Genomic DNA, 26,128 nt, shown 5'->3' with positions numbered 1-26,128 from the left:
TAGTTGGCCCACTGATTGGAGTGATCCATATTTATACTCACGCCTAAGAAAAGTGACCCAACAAAAACTATAGAACGACATCACTGATTTCACACGCAAGTAAAATTTTGCTGAATGTCACCCAACAATGGTTTCAGCCTTACATAGACAGGGAGCTGCCACAGGTTCAGGCCAGTTTCAAAGGAGGATGTGGAAAAGGGGATATAATTGCTGATATTAGATGGATGTTGGTTAAAAGCAGAGAATACCATAAAGATGCTAACTTATGTTGTTTTGACAATGCCAAGGCATTTGACTGAGTAGCTCATAACAGACTATGCTTGGCTTTCAGAGAAGTGGAAAAGTGAGAACAATTCATTTTGCTCACGTGGAACTGGCACATGGATTAAAAGTAGTTGTGGGAACAGAACAAGGGAATGTTGTACTGTGTAAGATCTGGAAAGTTTTGAGTCAGGCTTTTGTCCTCTCACCATACTTATTCTATCTGTAGTCAGATCAAACCACTAGAGAAGATTATATGAAGAAGAATGGGGTACCAGGATTGGAAGGTTTATTAACAACTTTCAATAGATAATGCAGATGACCTAACCCTGCTTCCTGCATGCAAGGAGGACTTGAAGGGCTTACTGATGCAGATTAAAAATTGTAGCCTTCAGTAAAGATTAAAACTCAATGTAAAGAAGACCAAAGCCTTACAACTGTACCCATAGGTAACAACATGTGAAAGAAAGAAAAGATTGAAGTTGTCTAGGATTTCATTTTGTTTGGATCTATAATCAATGCTTATGGAAGCAGCCGTCAGGGACAAAATGATGTATTGCATTGGGTAGCTCTGCTGCACATAATGGCGTTTTACTTTGGAAATTTAGGGCAGTTACTTTGAGGGGTCTGGTGTGCCTGGTCCAAGCAATGGTGTTTTCCATTCCCGCACATCTATGTATAAATTTGGATTGGAAACAATATTGAACGTATGATGAACTATCAAATAAGCAAACAAATTTTCTTGGAAGAAGTACAGACAGAATTGCTCTTTAAAGGCAAGGAGTTGAGACTGTCTCGTGTAATTTGCATCAGGAGATACCAGTCCTGGGAGAAAGACATCGTGCTTGGAAAGGTAGAGGAGCATCTGACTGACCCACTGGCTACTACAATGGGATCAAGCCTGGGAACAATCATGTAGGTGGTGCGGGAGTGCGCAGTGCTTTCTTGTGTTTTGCAGAGGGTCGCTATGGGAGGAACCCACTAGGTAGCACCTTAACAGCAATAGCACATTAAAAAATTTCATTAATTGTATATTTCTATGCAAATCATTCACAACTTGTCTCTTTTAAACTATTTCTCTTTATTGATAGGTAAATTATATATATTTACACTATTGATTGCTAATCAGTTGATATAATGATTCTTAGTGACAGTGAAGAGGACTGGAAGCATTTCTGAAAGAAGATTGAAGACTATAGTCTTCAGTATAGCATACACCTTAAAATAAAGATCACGTGATTTATTGCAACTGGTCTAAAGAACCACAGCACAATACAGAGTGAAACGTTTGACGTCATCAAGAGTTTCATTTTACTTGGATGATTAATAAACACCCATGGACACAAAAATTAAGAAATCAAATGGCATATACATTGCAGGGGAAAATATGCGACTAAAGATCTCTTTAAATTCTTGAAAATCAAATATATTCCTTTAAGGACTAAGTTGCTCCTAATCCAAGCCAGGGTATTTTCATACATCTCATACGCATGTGAAAGGTGCACAATAAATAAAGGACACTGAAAATGTACGCATCTTAATGATGGTGCTGAATTACTGAATTTCCCATGTAGTGACAGAAGAATGTTCAACTATGCTTTGGACAGTCTACAGCCTCAAAGGAGGATGTTGACACTCCATCCCACTTGCATGGAAATGTTAGCAGGAGGAACCCATCCCCAGAGAAAGGTAAAACCTCTTTGATGAAGTCAGAGGTTCAGTGAAAAGGTTGAAGCCCCTCAGTGAGTTGTACTGCCAAAGCGGTTGCAACATGGGCTCAAGGTTTACAATGATTCTTCAGATTTTGCATTCCCAGACAATATTTTTTTCCATTCTACATAACATCCCTATGCATCAGAAATGTGGCACAGGTACCTAACAACCATGTCAACCCAATTCCATAGAACCATTTGCTGAAAAAAGAATACTCTTTTCCGTTGAATTGTTGGAAATGAATTGCCAATAGTCACACACGTTTATCTGAGGACTCACATTGGTATATCTGACTAGATTATGCCAGGACTACAGTCTTATTGACTGTACTGTCAATTTCGGCAAACAAGGCAGTTGGAAGCTGCAATTTTGAAAAGGATCATTTTCACTGTCTAGATTAATTTAAGGGATGTTGTCATTTTTTTGCCAATGGACATATCAAAATCTCTTTATAGATCTGCAAAAATCCCCAGTAAAAATATGAATATTTCCCCAAAACTCAGGGAATAAAATCAGCAATTAAAATAGCTTGCCTTTTTCAAGGTGTGACTTAACTTTAGTTTTCCAAAACAGAAATACAAACAGTTTCCTGGAACAGAAATAGTAGCTTGGAAAAAAAAAAAAAAAAAACAACTACAGGTGAATCTTGTTCCTGTCAAGGTCATCACATTTGGAAGACAAATCAGAGTGCTTTGACTGCCTTCACCGTGACTCACATATTACCCAGAAACATCTGCCTGCCTGCTCTTTTGCTTAAAAAACAACCCCCCCCCCAAAGCCATATTATAACATATTGTAAAGCAGGTTTTGTGTATTTATACTGTAACCTTTTTAAGCTAAAATAATACCCCACAGAATTTCCCGTTACATGGCTACTTATTTTTTCTACCTAATGTTAAGTACCATCCATTTCACTGTTTGTTTATTATTATAGGACATTTACAAAATATAATATTTCTTTTTAAGCATTCATTTTCTTTATTTTTTAATGTGGAGATATTTCTTTAACTGTCTTGTTTACTGTCTTGTTCAGCTTTACTTCCTTAAGGAATTGAAAAAGTGTTCAGTCTGGGCTTGAAATTTATGTCCTTTAAATCACATGTTAAAGTTTTGGAATCATTTGCCATTTTAAACACCATCTTTTAAATATTATTAAATATGTCATATACATAAATTTAAAGTAATTTATAACAAAATAAAGTATTATGCTAAAATAAATAGCATTCTAAAATTATTTTCTTCATAATAATGCATTTGTCTCTTATTCATAACAATTATGCAGAGACTATTATGCAAGCAAATTAGATTCTCTCTCCATTGATATATTTCTGATGGGAGAGTAATGATACAGAAATAAACTTTTTTCCTATAAATCTCTGGAGCAATGAGTGTCTCTACCCTATGCGTAATGGTAATGATTTACTAGGTTAAAGGCCAGTACTTACGTTTTCTCTATTTATCAGAATGGATAACATTGATTCACTATATCAATAGCTGCCCGGAGGATCCAGTGATGCATCGATTTAACCATTAAGGAAACCACACTGAAAATGGAATATTAACTTCATTAAGCTTAAGTGAGTACAATGCTATCACCCAGACTAATCTGTCTTTTCCATTACCCCACCAAAAGCACTGCGTTGGTCGGGAAGCATAAAAACCATGATATTTGTGATACAGTATGAGAACAAAGGTGCTGGCTTCCAAGTGTCCTATTTCAAATTCAGTTTTTGATGGATTTAAAAAGCAGTGACAGAGGTAAAAAATGTATTTCATTGGGCAAATCTTCAGCCAAAGAGAGCTTTAATGTGTTAAAAACAAGGAAGGCATTTTAAGGGGTAACTTGTGCCTACTCCCAAACTTGGTATTTTCAATTATTTCCTGTGAAAGTAAAAGTAGGACAAGGACTAAAGAAGTCCATCATATAATTGATTCATTTGGATTATGGTATTGATGAAAAATATTAAATATATAATCACTTGAGGGGGAATAAAAGAACAGCTTGGTCTTGGAGGGAGTAGAACCAGGATGCTTCTGAGAAGCAAGGATGGCAAGAGCTCTTCTCACAATATTGCTGCAAGGCTGGAGTCTTCTCTCAATATTCCTAAAATAAAATTATTTTCAATATATATAATTGTTCATAAAAATTGAGCTACAATGAATTATTTTATAATAGAAAAACAATATAATTTTAATTTTCACTTGAGTTGTCTGCCACAGGAATTGCTTAAGGCAGCATAAGCTCCTAACATACTGTTTTTGTTTGTAGAAATGAATGAAAATGCAACTTTTCACATGAGTGTTTCAATAACAAAATTTTATATTATCTTTGTAATTTTAAATGGGACAACTGTCAACGCATGTTTCATTTCTACATGACTTCATCAGAATCCTGTCTGATTAATATATGACTGTATTCATGTCATATATCCATATATTACTTAATCTTAAATGGCTTGTGGATGTTACATGGGCTCAACAAATTCAGCAGAACTCTTACTAGTGTTTATGATAACAGACAGATTCCTGGAATTTATAATTTTCCATTTTAAACCATTATTTTATAATGACAACCTTGAAAGAACTTTCCAATGAAAGCATAATCACACTAAATGCACAGAAAATAGCCTAATTGAGCAAAGTTATACCCATAGGAGGAAGTGAAGAATAAGTGAGTGCCTGCGGGAGAGTTAGAAGCTTATTTCTTAATAGAAACGTGAGCAAGGAGATTTTGCTTATAAGATTTGGAAAACATCCCAGTTTCAATTCACATATATAAAGAACCTGGAACCCTATTGAAATGGGACAGTTGGTCTTCTGTAAGTGACCTTCATTAATGAGGATTCTATTAGGAGTCTGGCTAATGAGTCATTGAAAAAGATTCTGGAAGGTGAATGCAGAGGTTGCTTGCAAAAGCCGTGTGGATCATCTATTTTGAATAGTAAAAAGGATGGCAAGACCCCATCACTAGTTAAAGTGCAAACAAAAAATTCCCTGATATCTTTAGAAAATCAAGTGCACATAATCTCTATAATCACTCTTTGTATAATTTTATTCTTAGGTTTATATTAACATAGATATTTCTGATAGAAACAGCCAATCAAGTCATTGTTTGATTGAATTTTTGGTCATCACCCTCGACAAAATTATATAAATCCATATATTGCATCTACACATAATGTAGTTAATTTATTATTTAAAGTGGAGAAATCTACCTGATGGTCTTCTATTTTGATGAAACAAACTGCTCCACATAACACCTAGAAGTGTATGAATTTCCTTTTATTCTCCAAAGCAGAGCCAATGTGCCATTTTTGCTTTCTCTTTGATAAAAATATAAATTAATAGTAGATTCTGATGATCTGAGCTTCTTCCTACAACAACCTGTTTATAGGTGAAAGTCACAAGGATGTATGCTCATACCAGAAAGTTTTCTAAGTAGTACTACTTGGTTTTAATAATTTATACTGTCTTCTAACCACTTTATTCTGCTTTATATTTTCTTATTAAAACCAGGGACTACAACAAAATTTATAATCATTAAGAAAAGGTGAAATAAAATGGTGGAGATGAAAGAAAAAGAATAAAAGTTTTGGCAGATCAGGATAGGACAATGCGTGATATGTGTAAGCCAGCATGGAAGCAGTTTGAATTATCCTAATACAGAGAAACTAATACCACCTCCCCACATTGATAATTTAAATTATATTAAGTAACAGAAAAACAATAGAATATAAGTCATATAATTTCTCTTCTACATTCATATAATTTTATTGTTAATATTTACTTTTCTAACTGGAGGAAGTTAAATTGCAAAGGCATAGAATCCACATGAATTATTGTCATAAGTTTAAAAGTTCTTTAGTAGGTAGCCACAGAAATATGACTTGAAATATTTTTAGATATATCTCAGTTACTTCATCAAGCCACTATGCTAAGACTTGAGTGTAGGTTTGTGTGCACACATATAGAGAACACTATTAGAAGAGAGATAATAAACCTGGACTTTGTATAACATTGTGTGAGTCTGGGTAGACTAGAGAAACAAGTCCATAGACACACATATGTATATAAGAAAGAGATTTAAATACAAGAGCAATTGAACACTGAGAAACCATCCCAGCCGAGTCCAGATCCAGTCCATATGTCCCATATTAGCCCATATGTCTGACACCAATCCATAAAATCTTACTCAGACTCATGAAACACATGCAATGACGTCGAATGTAGAAAATCACAGGCTAGTGGGAGACAGTCTTTGGATCCAGTGGCATTGGAAACATCTCAGTGCTAGAAGGGGTCTCTGCATGGCTTCCTAGGGCTGCATCAGGGTGGATCCCTGTGTCTTCTCAGCTGCTATGTCTCCCATGGTGTGAGCAGAGTCTCCCACCTCCAAGGAGGAAAGTACTGGATTTCCCAGAATCCTCAGAAGTCTATGTCCACACAGAGGTCTCATTGGCTATGATCTGATTGACAAGCTAGACTCAACCCCTATACTCTTAATCCTCAAATTGAAAAATGATTATATATCTACCACAAACACATTTCCAATTTTCAGTTGGAAAAATGACTTTCAGAAGTGCTAAATCATGTTTTCAAAAAAAATTACCCTGTAGTTAGTAAATCAATTCGTGAACCTGGGTATTTTGTGACTGACAAATTTCTAAAGCTCAGCTTTGTTAAACTCTGTAAACTTGCAGTAAGTTCTTTCAGAATAAAGAGGATTAAATGTAGATATATTTCTTGAAATATATAAATATATATATATGTACTAAAGCATAGTCTTATGAAAATACAATGAGCATTATCTTATTCAAAATTAAGATCAAAAAAGCTTCTCAAGGAATTGACTTACAACTATTATGATATGGTGGTGAGAGGCCTCTAATCATTAGCGGCTGGAAATGCTGGGATTACAATAGCTATTTCACATCGATGAATATTCCATACACAATTTTCCAAAACATCATCGCTGTTCTAGAGATGTCACATTTCCTTGGCTTTCCCTGCTCTTGATTTGTATCTTAGTTCTATTATACTATTTCCTCCATAAATTTGGGGAACTAAATTTTATTCTCATATGCACAAAGGTAAATTGCTATAATATGCTACATGTCAGTTTCTTCACATTAATTGTTAATAGGTGCTTGATAAAAGTTCATAAAAATATCCTTTGATATTACACTGATGCTCTCTTCATTACACATTGTCATTAAAATATGATATGATAATTCTTTGTCTCAACTCAAGACCTGACTTTTTCTAAAAATAACCATAAAACTAATTGCCAGTCAAAAAAATTATGTGGTTAAAACTAGTTATTAAGAGAACTGAGAATTGGAGTCCTAACTTTGAATTGAAATTGTAATTATTTCTATATCCTCCTAATACTCTCACCATACCGATTCGTTCTGTGCTGATCAAATAATCCGTGAAGCTGGATGATATGTAGAAGAATATGGCATCAGGATTGATGGGGTAGTGAAAAAGAGGCAGGCCCTCCCCGAGATCGGGTCGACAAGGTGGCTAAAGCAGAAGGTTGGGGCATGGGGCAACTGTGAGGCTGGCGCAGTACCAGGCAGTGTTTCATTCTCTTGTGCACAGGTTCGCTTTGAATCAGAACTGACTTGATGGCACTTAACAACAACTAAGTATCTGTGCATATATATTAAACACATTCATTTTACATATGTGTATATTATGTTGGATAAAATAATATACTGTTTTCATAGGTTTTTAGATTTTTGTGATTTTTTTAATATTTATACAGTCACTTAAGAAGTGAAGTGAAGAAGTGATACTGAGAGGATCTTATACAAAGATGTCCAATGCAGCCTGGCTTTGAGAGGGAATATCTCCTTTTACAATGGAACTAGTGGGTAACTTTTGAGTATGTGCAACTTTTAGGGACAAAATCCACTTTGATAACAACTTCTGGCCATCAGAAATGATGGAAATATTGTGAAGAAGGTGTCATAAAACCAATGTGTTGCTTACATAAACTGCCTAGGACTCCATTAATTTCTCATTACCCAATTTCAAATATGGCTATGCTTAAGTTGACGCATGGTCTATTAATAGTGATAGTTGCTAATAGGCCCTTTGGTTGATGTCTTATATGGCTACAAGAGATAAAAATCCATTATTATCCACTAAAGAGACAGTTAGCCAATTATCAACATCACTGCAACCTGAGGAAAGATTGAAGTTGTCAGTATTTTTTTGTGAGTGGATCCACAGTCAATGCCCACAAAAGCTACACTCAGGAAATCAACAGACATACTGCATTGAGCAAGTTTGGAGCTAAAGGCATTTTTAAGTTTTAAAGAAATTGAAGATGAAACCTTGAAGACTAAGGTAAAAAGTTATACAAAACCCTGGAGTTAGAAAACAAAAGAAAAGAACACACTCAGCATTTGTGTTGGAAAGGGTTCTCTAGAGAAACAAAACCAGGAAACTTGTGATTTATATAAATACATATATATACACACACATACACACACACAGCATGCAGGATTATAACAGCTAATTAGTCCACACAGCAATACAGTGGACTCAGTTCAACTCACTTCCATGGATCAGTTGATATACATGAAGTCCTTCAACTTACAAGGGATGCTGGATTCAAGGTCAAGGAGGCAGACAGCTGAATATTCCCTAGGTTAATATAGGCAGTCCAGCCATAGGCAGCAAACAGCAAGGCAAGTCACCAACTGTCAGCAGCTCAGCAGCTTAGCGAAGCAGTCCAGATGGCACACCAAACTTAAGCAATGCAAAATGACATGACCTGTCAGCCTAAAGCTCAAGGTAGATATACGCCTGCAGCGTGGCAGAGCTGGTCTTCAAGGAACCTCAAGCTCTAGCAACAAGATCCACCCATTGGCCGTCCCACAGGCAATGTAGCTCACAAGTTGAGGCAGAAAGCTAGCTGAAGCAGCCACACACTGGTTGGCTCACCAGAGAGCAAGAAGGCAGAGGGATGGGCCTTGCTGGGCCATTTATTTCTTTTCCCTCCAATCAAACTGCAACCTTATTAACCTCCCATGTTCTTATTGTCCAGATTGGCACAATAAGCCTGCCTATCACAGCATTTCTCAAGAAAAGAATTGGAAAAAAGTCAAATTTTGATTGTTAATATAATAGGATTCCATGGGTAAAATATTGAATGTCACAGGGAGCACTAAAAGACTCGGGGAGGAGTGCACAGTCACTGTATCCAAATGACTGATATGGGTTAGCCCCGTAAAGAGTTAGCATCTAATCAAGAATCGATGGTATTGAAGAAAGAGAGTCTGAGGTGCATTGATAAAACAAACATCAAACCCACTGAATTGATTTTGCCTCAAAGTGAACCTATATAGGGTTCTGAGACTAAATCTTTATGGAGGCAAACAGCATCCTTCCTAAAATAAACACCAGTATTGTGGTTAGGAGCCTAATGCCTAAGTTACAGGGATGCTAACGCTCTGTACTGAATACATTAGCAAAACACAGGCTAAAGGAATTAACCAAGTACCATGTCCATGTGAAAACTGGGCAATAAAAAGGAATGCTAGGTAATAATTTAGGCTTTTGAATTATTGTGTCAGTGAAGAATATAGAATATTTCACAGATTTCCAGAAGAAGGTACAAGTCTGCTTTGAAAGAAATGTGGATAAAATGTTCCTTATAAGTGAGAGTAGAAGGGCTTCAATTTCTAATCTGGACACGTCATCAAGAAGGAGGTATATCATGCTTGCGAGATTGTCAGTGAAAAAGTGGAAATGCCTCTATGAGATCAATTGGTCACAATTGCTTTCCACAACTGGCATAAAAATAGCATTGGTAAAGATGCCATTGGATATGGGGGGTTTACATATGAAGTACATGGAATACATTAAGTCTGAATCTATGCTAAGCTATCTACAATAAAAGTGGAGTGATAGAACCTAGTCCTATTCATGATTAATAATGAAAATGTTTATATTCAATTCTTTCCTGGTTGTTAGATGATTTTAGGTATATACTGCTTCAGCTGCCTTAATGATTATTGGACTATTTGTTATTTCAATGTCAATATTGGAAGTTCATATCTAAGCATAAATTTATTTCATCAAGTAATTTTAAATTTAAAATAATAAACTTGTTCAAAATATGATTTTTAAATTATTTTCATTTGTTTCTATACTTGGTCCTGTTATTTTTCATTATATTTATTTTAATATTCTATTCTATTTTTCTGTTTTATATCATTTGTTTCCTACTCAAGTATTTCCTCATCATATTCTTCTCTAGATTCAAAACCTTTTACTAAGAACCAACAGCCAAGCTTGACAGCCATTTTTTGCTATTGTAGCTTTACATCACCAATGTCTTTCTTTATATTTTATATTATTTGATTTTCTAGTAAGTTTTTAGATACAACTCTTTGTTGTTATGTTTATTTTGGTAGTGGTTTCAAATGTTTCTCCTTAACACTTAGGATATTACAAAGTATCTAAATAATCATTTGTTTCAACTATGGTATTTTTGATTGCCTCATATTTATATGAAAACTGAATAAGGAATATTGAGAAATTTATGCATTTAAATTGTGAGATTGGCAAAATATATAGAAAATATCTTCATCTGCCAGCAAATCAGTCTTGGGAAAAATACAGTGAAAACACTCTTTAAAAGAGAGAATAATATTGTTCCATTAGACATGTTACAGGGAGAGAACAATCACTGGAAAAAGACAACATGCTTGGTAAGGAAGAAGGTCAATGACAAGTATGGAGACCTCAATGAATTTCCATGACACAATGGCTAAATAAGGGTCCAAGCATACCATTGGCTGTTTGGTACAGTGTTTAGTATGTTGTCCATCAAGTCAAGGTAAATTAGAAGCAGTGTGAATAGCAACAATGTGGCCCCTAGAAACAACACTAGCAGCACCCAACAACTACAATTTGATAGCTCAATGTGTATACATAGATATATAGGTAGGTAGATAGATAGATACACAGATATGATCAAGACAAGTTCTATAGTGGGATCATGTAGTTACAACTTATACTTAGCACTGTGTGTTCATCTGTTAGTGGGTTCATGTCTCTCTTTTTGTATTAATCTTATTTTATAATATTTTATATTTTTATAAAAATGATTACCATATAAAGGAGAAATGCAGTTCATGGTGTTATAAGGTTATCATATATCTACCTACCTAGCAATGTCAATATAAATCAAATTGATCTAAATTTTTTTGGTTCACTTTTCTATTAAATCCAAAGAAATGTTGGCTCAGAAATTCTGTTGAGGAATTCATGTATAGAGTTGGAGAACATATGATAGGAAACTGTATAAAGTGAATCATTAAGATGCTACTTAGTGTGTTTATTCCATCAAGCCATGCATCTTTGGTGTGGTGTTTGATCAGAAAGCCAAGGCTTTCAAGATGTTCAAAATCACTTACCCTACAGACTCTAGTATAAGCCTACCTGGATATCAACTGAGGCACCTAATTTTACCGCAAAAGCTGCATTAAAAATGTGCTCAAAAACTTTTCTTATACACGCATATATATGGTCCATGTTATAATAGTGCTACGGAGTCCTTGTGAGAGAATGGCTACCTTTCGGTTGCTAACTGCAAGGTCAATAGTTCAAGCCAATCAAGCACTCCTTGGGAGTAAATTATGACTTTCTGGTTCTGTAAGGTTTTATGTCCTCAATCATTCATGGGAGCTTTTTACTTTTTCTAAGGGCTTCAGTTGGAATCAACTTGAGGACGCTGAGCTTGATTTTTGAAATATTACTGCTGAATCCAGATTAATTAGGTGAATCACTTAAAATATTTCAAATTTTAATTATTGTGGAGGTAATGGTACAATAGCAGTTGCATATACTGTGGGTTTTTTTAAATTCAAAATATTTTATAGCAGATAACTAATGAAGTGTATGTTGTTTTAAGGTCTTCAAAGACCGAAGCCCTTATGAAATTTTATAATAGTATATATATATATATATTATATAATTTTATAATAATGTATTAGTTTAAACAAAGCCACTAAGAGTCTTGATTAAATTTAACACACTGTTCAACTTACATGATTGTAAACCACATGTTGACTATAACCCCAGAGTGTTTTCTACAGTACAAAAATGAGAGAGCAATAATGCCAAGCTAGCAATACAAATATTAAACTCATGAATGTGTAAAGCAAAGAAAAAGAATGAATGAGCCTGTTATTTGTGAATCATTGGCATGACTGAGTATTAATTGCAAAATGAAGTTGATAAGTAAGAAATATTGATCTAGGAGTTGGAGGTAAGTAATGAAGGTAGGGAAAAAGAAGGAAATGAGGAAGAAACAAAGCAGAGGAGGGAAGTAAGGAGAGAGGCAAGGAAAGAAGGAAATATTTTGTAATGAATTTGGTCCTATTTGCAAATGTATTCTATGTTATACAGAATTCATAAACACTAAGCTGAATTTCATTTCCCAGTTGGAACAAAAACCGATTCTCATGTCAATTTAAAATTGAAAATCTCTTTCAATTCTTCAAACAGTCGGTAACCTGAATGTTTGTAATTTGAATAAAAAAGTAGGATGATTTCCAAGGAAGAATCGATTTTTTAAAATTCAGATTTCTCAAATGGGAATAGGAGAGCAATTCTCTGTTTGTAAAATGTGCAGCCTGCTGTTTTCATTAAACAGTAACTGTGCTTTTTTCTCTTTTTTTGAACCTTTGCCTTATAAAAAATAGAAAGAAAGAAAAATATTTCAAATGAGTTTGAGCCAAACACTTGGCATTTCTGATATGGTTATAATTTTTTTCCAAAGGGTCAAGTATTTAAATGCAGATGGTTTATGTTCCTGCTATTTTAAGAGTTCCATTCCTTGGGTTGAAGCTCATATGGTTGAAAGTGATGCACATTACTGTCTCCTTGGGAGCTGTAAGAATTCACCTACAGGAGTATAATGTCAATGAAAGCACCTGCTTAGAACTGGAGAGGATGCTTGCTGAAAGTATAAGCTTTCTTAGATTTCTTAATTATGTCATCCAAGCTACTAAATAGAGGCATATAAGCAAGCAGATATTGCCAGCTCTCAGTTTATATTAAAATTGGATACGTTAATAACCATGTCCTTTAAAGGTGACTTCAATTTTCTATCCAATTATATATTTCATATAAATTTACATATTTAGTATTTATATTTTTCTATAAATTGGATATTTTATTATATATATTAGAAAACTATTATGCAGCTTAAGATAATGTACATAAAATATCAAATTACATTTTTAAAAGTCTTTGCTTTCTATTTTTCTGTTGTTAAGCTACTTATAGCAAACTCGATATTTGTATTTGTTTATTATTGTAAGTCTGGAAGATTGTTCTAGATATAACTATCTGTCTATAATCTTTGGAATCCATTTCTTTTTAAAGACATTAACTTTTAGTTAGTTTTGAGATATATTGTGTATGGTTGCTAAAAAAGAGACACATGTGCACACCACTGTCTAGTTCTACACCAACATTTACTAACTTTGTAGCTCTGTGCAATAGATTTAATTCCTCTTGAGTATCAGCTTCATTATATCTAATATAAACATAATAGCAGTGTTTCTAGTTCAGATATATAGCTAGCTAGATAAACAGATAGATAGAGATATGTATAGATATTTGCGGTTGAGTGTTATTGACTCAGCTCCAACTAATAGCACCACAGAACAACCCACACCTAAGCCATGAACCATTCTCAAATTATTCTTATATTTGAACTTATTCTTGAAGGAGCAGTGCCAATCCATCTAGTTCTCTTGTTGTGGGTAGTCTATTATTTTTTCTTTACTGACCTTATACTTTACCAAGTAGGATGTACTTCTTCGGAGACTGGCCACTGCTGACAACTTCTCTAGAGTATATGAAACCATTTTCCATCTTGTATCTAAGAAGCACTCTTTTGTACTTCTTCCATGACAATACACACACATTCCACATGCTTTCTCAGCACCATAATTCAGATGGAAGAATTCTGCTGTGATCTTTCTTATTCACTGTCCAGGTTTGACATGTTTATGATTTTAATGAAAATACCGGGGCTTGGGTTGAGTGCATCTTAATCCTCAAAATGACATCTTTGCTATTTAACACTTTAATGAGGCTTTTATGTCAGCTGTACCCAATATATTATGTCCTATGATTTCTTGACTGCTGCTTACATGAGTCTTGGTGGTATCCCGGATATGCAATTGGCTCCTAACCACAGGTGGGAAGAAACCTCAAAGCCTCCTTGGATGAAAGACAAGATTTTCTACTCCTGTGAAGAGTTTCAGTCTTGGAAACCCACATTGTCAGGCCTATCCTTGCCTGAAGGATGACAGACAATGAATCACAATCAACTCTTGATGACAGTGAGGTGTGTTCTTTTTCTCAATTTGATTTTACAGGGATATGATGCTGATCCAAGTAAAAAGAAACCACTGACGCTTTTAATCTTTCTCCATCAATAGGAATGTTACTAATTGAGGCAGTTCTGAGAAGTTTTGTGTTTTTTTCTATATTTCTGTATATTCTAGTGTAATCCATGCAGAAGGCTATAGCCTTAGTAATAAATATTCAAAATCTTCTTCCCGCTTAGCAAACACAAGTAATCCCTTAACATACTCAAATTGTTAATGAGCCTACCACAATCTAAAACCTAGTTCTTCTTTCTACAGTGTAACTTCTGAGATATATATTAGCTTAGCATACAGATTAAATATGGATGGTGAAAGGATTGAACCCCTCCCCCATCTGCCATTATTTTCCACCATGCAATGTGCCCTTGTTCTGTTTAAAGGGCAGCCTGTTGGTCTAGCCACAAACTTTACATGTGTGTAATCACATGTTCTAAAATTCCTATGTGTTGTAATGCCATCCATAATTTGGTATAATCTCCATGGTAAAATAACTTTACATTGTCAATAAGACACAGGTAAGCACTTTTTTCCTGGTATCATTTGCTTTAAATCAAAATCCACTTGACAAGGATACGCCTATTTCTAGGTACATGACAAATTTCATCATCCTTTCATCTAAGAATCATTCTGGATATAATTCTCTCAAGATAGATTGGCTAATTATGGCAATCTGTATTTTTAATATTCTTCATCAAGCCATAATATAAATACACCAATCCTTTGACCTTCATTGCCCTAATTTTCTATGTGTATGAGGCAATAAAAAATAATTTTGTTTGGGCCAGGTGAACCTCAGTCTTCAAAGGGACATCTATGTTCTTTAACTATTTAAAGAAGTCTTGAGCAGTAGATTTGCCCAATGCAACACATTGATTTCTTGACTACTATACCCATGAGTATTGATTGTGCATCTAAGTAAAATTAAATTATGATGTTGGTATATTCTTTGATTTTCAAATACTTACAGCTTTTAGGAAGCAAGGTTGTGTTATCTGCCTATAGCTTCCCTTCAGTCCTGAAGCTGCTTTCATATTCATATAATTGAGTAAGATATTTAATATATATCCCCTTATTGTCTTCTATTGGCCCAGTTGTGATGATTTTGGTTTTCCTTTCATTGAGATGTAATCCATAGTGAATGCTATAATCCTTGATCTTCATCAGTAAGTGTTTCAATTCCTCTTCACAGTCATCAAGCAAGTTTGTGTCATATGCATTTCACAGTCGCTAGTAAGCCTTTCTTCAATCCTGGTGCCACACTTCTTCATATAATCTAGCTTCTCTGATAAATAATTCAGCATATAACTTGAACAAATATGATGAGAGGATACAGCCCTGATGCACACTGTGCATTGTTCTCTTGTTCTGTTCACACAACTGCGTTTGAACCGTGTACAAGTTCTGAATGAGCACAATGAAGTGTCCTGGAATACCCATTCTTCTCAAGGTCAGCCACAGTTGATTATAATCCACACAGTCGAATGCCTTTGCATAGCCAATGAAACACAAGTAAAAATCTTTCCAGGATTCTCTGCTTTGAGACAATATCAATTTGACATTAGTAATGATACTCTTGTGAATCCAGCCTGAACTTCTTACAGTTCCTTGTCAATGAACTGTTGCAATCATTGTTGATGATCTTAAATTTTACTTGTGTGGTATATCAATGATATCATTCTATAATTTTAGCATTCTGTTGTGTCTTCTTTCTACAGAATGGACACAAATATGGATCCTTTCCAATCAGTTGGCTAAGTCTTCCAAATTTTCAAGCATGGATGAGTGAGTGCTTCCACTACATCATCAGCTTGCTGAAACAGTTCAATAGGTGTTCTATCAATCCCTAGAACCTTGTTTTTGGCTAATGCATTCAGTGCAGTTTGGACTTCTTCCTTCAACACCAAGGTTCTTGTTCTTGTTCATATGCTACCTCCTGAAATGTTGTAATATGGAAAAATTTGTTTTGGTACAGTAACTCTATCTAGTCTTTCTATCTTCTCTTGATGCTTCCTACATCATCCAATAATTTGCCAAAAGAATCTTTCAACACTGAATTTTTTCTATAATTCTTTTAGTTTCAGAAATCCTGAGCATGTTCTTTCATTTTTTACTTCTTGGTCCTTTCACATGTTGTTCAAATATTTAGTAAATAGAGGAAATGTTGAAGTTGCCAAGGATTTTGTCTTTCTTGGATCCATAATAAATGTTCATGGAAATGGCCATCAAGAGATAAAAAGACTGCTTCACATGATCTATTTAGGATAGTAATGAGCAAGTGTAATATTTTGAAGTCTAAGGTGTATCTGACCTACGCCATGTTATCTCCATTGCATAATATGCATATGAACGTTGGATATTAAATAAGGAAGACATAGAATTGATGCATTGTGATGTTGGAAGGACTACTAAAAGGATAAACTGATCTTTACTGGAAGAAGTATGGCAAGACTTCATCTTGCCTACTTTGGACAAATTGTCAGGAAAGACCAGTGCATGGAGAAGGGAATCATGAGAGGTGAAGTGAAAGGGCAACTAAAAGGAGGAAAGCCCTCAATGAGTGTAAGATCTGTCTGGGACAGAGCCGACACATAGCATCAACCCACACACAAATTGATTCTGATGAATGGAAAGGCAAACTACATGAGAAAATGTGACAAATGGTTATAATTGTGAATCAATCATTAGGTTTTCAATAATTTTCCAATATTAAAAAAACACCTCCCTATGAAGTTTCTATTTTAGAGTTTTGCAATAGATATTTTTCTCTCTTTACTTATAAATTCTTTCTTACCAGGTTATTATATAAAGGCCACAACTAAAATATATTTGAATGTTTGATTTCTCACTAAACTCAATAAAATTACATATTCACTATATTATATGTGTATGTATACATTATATTGGATATATCCTATTCTACCTATACTTCTATATGTGTGCCCACAAAGGCTCCTGAAATGCTTAAAATATGTGAACAATTACAAGCCATCCAAACAACTCATTCATCAAAAACAATGAAATTGAGTTCCAGATGTCTCATACCAAAGGCTGTCATATCCAACAGCAGCAGGCAAGGATCACAGCTATCAGCTATCTGAGACATTTATGCTGGATTATACTTACAAAACATTGTCTGAACTTGTGAATAATCATATAGAATAGCATTTTACTGATTTGCAGACATCTGCTCATAGAAATTTGCATAGATACCGAACATGATAACTAGCACACATCTTCTCAGACACTCCAGATATGTTAAACTAGATCTTTCAAAACTTTCCGTATGGAACAACCACTTTGATTCAAGCACATTTTCACCATCGAGGGAAACTCTATCTATTCTATTATTATAAGGTATCTGATACATGTGTAATTACCCAAGTTGACACAAATAGTTTACTATCCACTAATACATAGACATTGGTGGTTAAAACCAGCCACCATTTCCTTGGAACAAAATGCCTAGGACTATGCTTCTGCTAAGGTGACATCAGAGTAAAGCACATGGCCCTGCCTCCTCCATAGATTATGTAATATAGTCTTATGTAGATTATGTGAATAACCTTATTCACAAAAGAAATCCCACTTAATAGAACAGAATGACCCAATAGAGTTTTTTTTCATATTGTTTTAAATTATTTTTTCTTTCTTTTTATTCATCAAAATTTTTTACTGTGAATTTATATCTAAAAGAGCAGGTTGCAGACATTATGAATGAGTATCTAGGACTGGGCATTCTCTTATAAGTCTGAAGTGTTCTTTGTTAGTATTCCTGAATTGAGATTTCACTGGTAATTTTTGTTTAGATCCAATATGTGAGGCAGAGTAACCATGGGAGCAGAGCAGGGAGCCCCTGATGGAGACTCTGGGGGCCAGAGCATGGCACCTCATCAGACCTGACTGAAGGACACTCCTAGAGACCAACAATCAGATGTAGATCTATTTACATGTTTTAATTTCTTTAACATTTTTTCCTTTTAATTAATTTATTCTTTTATGGGTCATTGGTTTTCTTTATTGTTGTCATTGCTGTGTTCTCATTCATTGCCTATCTTGCTATGGCTTGATTTTTGGTGCATATTATTATCTCTACAGATCTATCTCGATAAGATGGACTAGACAAATAGTCTGGAGGAGAAAATAACAGGACCAATTGTTCTGGGGGACATGAGAGAAGGGGAGGCAGGGGTAAGGAGGTGGTGCTGACCAACCCAGGGACAGGGGAGCAAAAAGGGATCCAAAATCAGTGGCAAGGAAGGTGTGAGAGGCCTGGTAGCGATTCAGCAAGGGCAATGTAACCGAGATAAATTACTGAAACCTAAATGAAGGCTTAGCATGATAGTGGGACAAGAGGAAAGTAAAAGGAAATAGAGGAAAAAACTAGATGACAAAGGGTATTTATATAGGCCTAAATACTGGCATGTACATATGTTAATATATTTATATAGGATGGTAGGGAAATTGATCTATGCGCATATATTTATAGATTTAATATTAAGGCAGCAGATGGACATTGGGCCTCCACTCAAGTACTTACTCAATGCAAGAACACATTGTTCTATTAAATTGGCATTCCATGATGCATGCATTCCAGACAAGATTGGTGAAGAAAAATGTGTGCATACGCAAATGTGGCGAAGAAAGCTGACCTTGCCCAGCTATCAAAGATATAGCATCTGGGGTCTAAAAGGCTTGAAGATATACAAGCAGCCATCTAGCTGAGTAGCATCAAAGCCCACATGGAAAAAGCATATCAGACTGTCTGACCACGAGGTGTAGAAGGGACTAGTTAACAGACATCAAAGAATAAAAAATATACCAGTGGGTGCCTACCTTCCTAATACGATCATTGAAGACAAATGTGTGCATAAGCAAATGTGATGAAAAAAACTGATGGTGCCCATCTATCAAAAGATATAGCATCTGGAATCTTAAAGGCTTGAAGATAAACAAGTGGCCATCTATCTCAGAAGCAACAAAGCCCACATGGAAGAAGCACACCAGCCTGTATGACCACGAGCTGTCAAAGGAATCAGGTATCAAGCATCAAGAAACCAAAATATCATATTATCGTAAATGAGGGTGAGTGCAGAGTGGAGACATAAAGCCTATCTGTAGGCAACTTGTCACCCCCTTACTGAAGAATTGTGGGGAGGAGATTAGCCAGTCAGAGTGCAGGGTAGCAATGATAAAACATGTAATTTTCCTCTAGTTCTTAAATGATTCCCCCCCCACTATTATGATCCCAATTCTACCTTAAAAATAGGGCTAGATCAGAGGATGTACATTGATACAGATAACAACTGGATACACAGGAAATCCAGGACAGATGACTCCTTCAGAACCAGTGGTGACAGTGGCAATGTCTGGAGTGTGGAGGGAATGTGGAGTTTCTGAAAGGGGAACCGATTACAGGAATCTACATATGGCCTCCTCCCTGGGGGATGGACGGCAGAGAAGAGGACGGGGGAGATATCGGACAGTGTAACATATGACAAAATAATAATAATTTATTAATTATGAAGGGTTTATGAGGGAGGGGGAATGGGGAGGGAGGGGGGAAATGAGCCGCCGATATTAAGACCTCAAGTGGAAGGCAAATGTTTTGAGAATGATGATGCCAACAAATGTACATATGTGCTTGACACAATGGATGTATGTATGGATTGTGATAAGAATTGTATGAGCCCCCAATAAAATGATTTTAAAAATTAAATTAAAAAATAGTAGAACTCTGTGGGTTTTTTAAATTGCTTTGATATTCTTTTCAAAGTACAAGCTGTCTATCATGATAACTATGATTGTTAGCTGCCCTTACTCAGGGAATCAGAGCACAAGGAACAAAGGATGGCTGGATTTTGTATTGTTCACATGATTCATAGCAGATTGGAAAGTGATTCATAGTTTTTGCTTTTATTAAATTGACTATTTTTTGCTTTTCAAATTAGATATCCTGGAATTTCATTTTATCCCATATTAGGTCTATAAGCTCCACTGAAACCTGCTCAGTTTCTTAAAAACATGCTTGCCTACAATGACAGATGTGTGGTGGCTGAGCTTGTACCTGGAAAATGGGATTATCCCTCTGCACTACCAATAATGCATGTGTAAGGTTTTCCTCTAGATTGTACCGATTGCTCCTGAACTATGCTTCTTTACGTGTTCAATCCAGAAAGTACAATTTTGTATAGATAACAATTATAAAATTATACTTCTCATTTTGAAAGGCATTGCTCATTTGTGTTAAAAATGCACATGTACATTTGTGTGTGTGTATATAAACAAATAATAAAATAATCCAACATTGGTGTCCTTATGCACATCAAGCTTCAGGGACACGATGTAAAATATTAACTTTATTTTATCAGTTCTGCTGAATATAATTAATAAGGCAATCTAGAAAGAAAAACATCACCTATTGAGACTCAGAAATGTTTTATTAAACTTAAAGTTTCTAATATATTCCCATGAGTACAATTAAGTTAAAAACCTATTAGTTTTTCATATACATACACATCTATGTAGCCAGAGAGGTTTTTGATAGGTGAAGACCTATTTAGTGAAATAATGAGAACGCTGCTCTTTTTAGAAATGCCATAATAACCTGTATGCATAATTCCCTACCTATCTCAGACAGTTTGAGCAGACAGCATGAGGCAAAATAGTTACAGAAGTTTCTTCCTGCAATCTTAGCTAAAAGTTAAGAGAAAATTATATATTTAACTATAAGATATGGGATATGATTACCAGATATCTTAGCATTATTTTAAATAGAAGTGTACACAATTAATAATAAATGCAATGTCAAATTTTGAATGTATTTATAGTTTATTATCTGAATTTTTTGAAGTAAGAGAAATGGACAAGTTATGGAATAAATTTATTTTCAGTTTATGTCATTGAATTTATATCAAAAGGTAATTTGAATACAGTGAGCTAATCACTATAATTTTTGTTTTATAACATGAAATGTCATTAGGGTTAATAAGTAAACAACCCCTTTAATTACCTTATAAATATTTGTTAGCCTCAGTCTTGGTCTGTCTATCTACTATGTTTCTAATGTTATTATTTCAGTTCTTTAAAATAATAGGTTTAATACAACTCAACTATATTTTAATTAATTGTGCAGAATACAAGCAACTGTATGCTTTCAACCATACAGATTAATATTTGTAATTAGCTATTAAAAGTATTCTGTGTATAATAAGTAAGATAAGGTCTAGATTTGATGGGAAATTAATTTGCTTAAAAAATATGTGATGAGGGGAGAATGCTCCAAAATTGATGTGGGGATCATTGTACAATTCTCTTTAATCTGAATGAGTGATTAAAATATTGAATAATATAATGCATGAATTATGTGCCTATAAAACAGTTGAAAAATATGTGATCATGAAGTCGTTTTTTCTCCATTTTAGAGAAAATTACAAAGTGATTCTTCATGTATAACAACTGTGTTTATGGCTATGTCATCAATAAAGGCCAATGATAAGTACTTTTTATATATTGATCTCTTTAGAGTGAAGTTATATCCGTGTGTTGTCTTTTTGGAAGATTATCCTGGGATTTAAATGTGGGTGCTCTCTTTGCATTATGATGTTTTAACATGGCTTGCAATTCTATAACAGCTTTTCCAACAACAAATTAATTCCCTGGAACCCTCTTTTTGAAACATTTGCTTAGTGATTTTACATCTTCGTTACCATGTATTTTGTGCCATTTCCAATTCCTTCTATCTACCCCCCCACATCCTCAGTCCTGTCACGGTCCACCTTTGCTTGTACAGCTTCCCAAACTAATCTCAATTACCAAGTAGTATTCAAGATGTCAGAACTGATAATCAATTCTCAGCACTCCAGGTACATAACCCAATACCTTACTGGTACAATTACTTCAACCATCTTTTTTTTTAATTTAAAGGATACTGATTTCTTTTTCATTCTTTTCTCCCTTCTTGGCCTTCATCCTTGCATCTTCTCTTCCCTTTCAAGTTAGAACATGTTTTAAGTCTCAATATCTTTTTTTTTCAGATTTATTTGCCATATCCTAAATAACCTTTGTGGTGCTCTCTGGTAAGGGCTGTACCTCAAGGATAGGCTGCAAGCCCACCAGCCACCAAAGTCAGGCCTATCCTGCTTACTTAAAGGTAGACAGACTCAGGAACCCTATAGAGGACTGTCATGAGTAAAATTATCATATGCAAGTAAAATTCTGCTGAAGATAATTTAAACCCAGTTATAGCAGTGTAGCTACAGAGAGCCAACAGAAATGCTAACTGGATTCAGAGAACTTGGCATGAGGGCTGGCGTTGCTGATATCAGGTGGATGTTGGCTGAAAGCAGCGAACACCAGAAAGATGTTTACTCTGTGAATCATAACACACTGTGGATCACATCTAAAAGAATGGATATTCCACAAAATTTCCTTGAGCTCATTTGGAAACTGTACATGAACTAAGAGGCAAACCTTCAAGTAGAACAAGGGGCATTACATATTTTAAATCATTTAAGGAATACATCAAGGTTGTATCTTTTCACTGTACTTACTTAATATGCATATTGAATAAATAATCCTAGAAGTTGAACTCTGCTAAGAAGGAAGAAGCAATAGATTGAGGCATCAAGATTGAAAAAGAGGCTTGTTAACAACAAGAAAAGGCCTATTAACAACCAGCAATATGACGATGATACCATATTGTTTCCTGAAAGTGAGTAGCACTTGAAGCACTTGTGCTGAAGATCCAAGACTGCCACTTTCAATGTGGACTGCAACTCAACGTCCAGAGGATTAAATATCCTACAATTGGATTGCTAGACAATAGCATGATAAAGAGTGAAATGATCGGCGTTATCAAGGATTTCATCTTGCTTGAATCCATTATCAATGTTCAGACCAGCAGTAGTCAACGAAGCAACATATATATTGCATTAAGTAAACTTACTGCACAAGACTTCTTAAAGTGGTGAAGAGCAAAGATGTCATTTTGAGGACTAAGGATCACCTGACATAAGCTACAGTATCTGCAACTGCCTCATATGAATGTGAAAGTTAACATAGATTAAGGAAGGCTGAAGAGGAATTGATACGGTTGAATTATGGCCACAAATATTGAAAGTACCATGGGCTTTTGAAGAACAAACACACTTGTCTTGGAAGAAGTACCACTAGAATGAAGATTCCTTAGAAAGGAGGATGGTGTTACTTGGTTTACCATACTTTGAACATGTTACCAGGAGAACCCAGCTCCTGGGAAAAGACAGCATATTTGGTAAAAAAAGAAGGTCATGGAACAACAAAAAAATAACCACCCTTCAATAAGACGTATTAACACAATGCTGCAATCACGGGCGCAAAGGAAGGAATAATTGTGAGGATGTTGCAGGACCGGGCCATGTTTCCTTCTACTGTGCATCGGGTCTCCTCTGATGTCGCCAAACCACCACAATACCAAGTAAAATCAACTAACGGCAGGGGGTGGTTATGGGCGCGCCTTGGACGTAGTCCCAGCGTCTCTTCTGTTCTCTCTCATTGTTGTTGTTAGATGCCCTTGCGTGGGTTCTGACTCACAGCGTCCCTGTTTACCACGGAGGAAGCACTGCCCATTCCTGGGCCGTCCTACACTCGTTCTCATGGTTGATGCTGCTGTTGCGTCCACTGTGCATGGCCATCTCGTTTTCATTTGACAAGCCTTCTGGCAAGATATGAATAATCATATTTCTGGTTTTCTATAGCGATATTAATCACTCATCTGCAAATGTTCCACACGGGGACTTGCTTGCCATCGCGATAGCAGCTGTGTCACCAGTATTTCAGGTCTACCCATGATTGGTAGATTTCAGAGGAACATTCATATTAAGGTCACCTACTCACAAAATCTCCACAATCTCCTTTTGAAAAGGAACCTAAGAAAATCATGTGACACAGCAGGCCCCACTACCCAACTTAATTACTTTGCACAAATCATCGGGAACATGGAACATCATGATTAGTGCAACAGAAGAGCAACAAAAGCATGTCGACCCCTTAATGAGATGGATTGCCACAAAGGACACAATGATGAACTCTCAATCTTGGTATTTGTCAGGATGACAGACCCCACAACAATTGTTACATTATGCACAATGCCCCCGGGAGTTAGTTATATTTGCCTAAAGCTCTATAATTCTTAAAAATGCTTAGTAGCACCAATGTAATACATATATATTATATTATTCATTATACACATTGACCACTCCATGAATAAATATATCCACTGCTCACATCATTCCTTGAATATTCTGGTCCAAAGCATCATAAACTTTCTCATCAGATATTGAGGTAGACATGAACAACCCTGCTTCCACATGTGTATTTCTTAAAATAAATTACATTGCACAAATTTAATTTATTAAATTTGATTATTCCTCAGTTCAGAATCAACTAAGGCTCCCTTCATGTTCAGAAAATAAAATCATTACCGTGCTTAAAAATCCATACATAATTTTTAGCTCTTCCTCCTGATTTCTTGCTCTATAAGCTACTTCAGCATTCTCTTGTATTGTTCTTCTAGCTAGAGTCCCACAATTTGTATTGCATTGAGAAAACCTAGCCTCTATGTTGTGTCATACTCCTGCTTTGCATTGAGTCATCCACTATGTTAATGAGGCAATATTGACTCGGTATGTCTCTTGGGTCTCCATAGGAGAGAGTGGGACTCAAGTCACTGAAGTTAGTTTCTTTGGATGTTCGATTTGCATGCAATATATAGGAATGCTTTGCAGTGGTTGATGCCTCGTCCTGGAACCGACATCTGACATGGCTTTGTTTGGCCTCTGGTTTGGGGGACTTGCGCCAGCAGCCTATCATTTGACCTGATTCCCTAGTGTGGCAGTTAGATGGTTTAATTTGAATTTTTATGTAAGTGTAGGTGTGAGTGGAGTCCACATAGTCATAGTCTGATAATGCCTCCTTGGTGGTGTGGCCTTTTTATATGTGGGGAAAATGACAATCTCCCTCTCTCTGTCATTTCACCTTCTTGTTCTCTGGGACTTTGCTTCCTGGGATTCCCCCACATGGGTAGCCCAATCCTGAAAGCTGTTGGTGTTTTTCCACATTTCCACTGACTTTGTTTCCTTTTGACTCTGTACCAGTTGGCCTGCGATCTTCCGAAGTCTGCATCATCATTCCACATCATCAGCCCGAAGGTACCTGAGGCTAGAGAGGTTCCTCACCCTCTTAGACTTGAGTTGAACTGTTTAAACAGGCTGGGATGTCTCCTTGTTCCAAGATTATTTCTTGATATAAAGCTCTTTCCGATACACATATGAGTGTCACTGGATTTGTTTCTTTAGACAACCTGACCTAACACAATTGGGTCCCACACCTTTGTGAGATGGTAGCCTATTGCCTGTCCTACTGTTTTTGGGTTCAGCACTTTGCAGCCAGAAAGAGCAGGACAAATCTTCTGATTGAAAGTTGATCCATAGCTTTGGGATTTCTGAGGCTCTGAGCTATTTCTGTGATTAGGTGAGCTCCGTCAGACATTGCAGACAATTGCAGAACTAGCGACGAGGAGAGGACTGAGGAGAGAAGAGCAGTTGATGTCAGACTTGGTGAAGGAGTATCGCATTTGGAAAATGTTGACATTAGGAATATCTTTTAATCACATGTAATAGTATCAGAAGCACTATGGCACTATGCTGATTTAAAAACTAAGGACTATGGCTTTCAGTATGGATTACAAT

This window comes from Tenrec ecaudatus, chromosome 2, assembly GCF_050624435.1.
Source record: "Tenrec ecaudatus isolate mTenEca1 chromosome 2, mTenEca1.hap1, whole genome shotgun sequence".
In the NCBI taxonomy this organism is placed as follows: domain Eukaryota; kingdom Metazoa; phylum Chordata; class Mammalia; order Afrosoricida; family Tenrecidae; genus Tenrec; species Tenrec ecaudatus.
The sequence above is the reverse complement of the archived record's forward strand: the minus strand, read 5'-3'. Positions refer to the sequence as shown.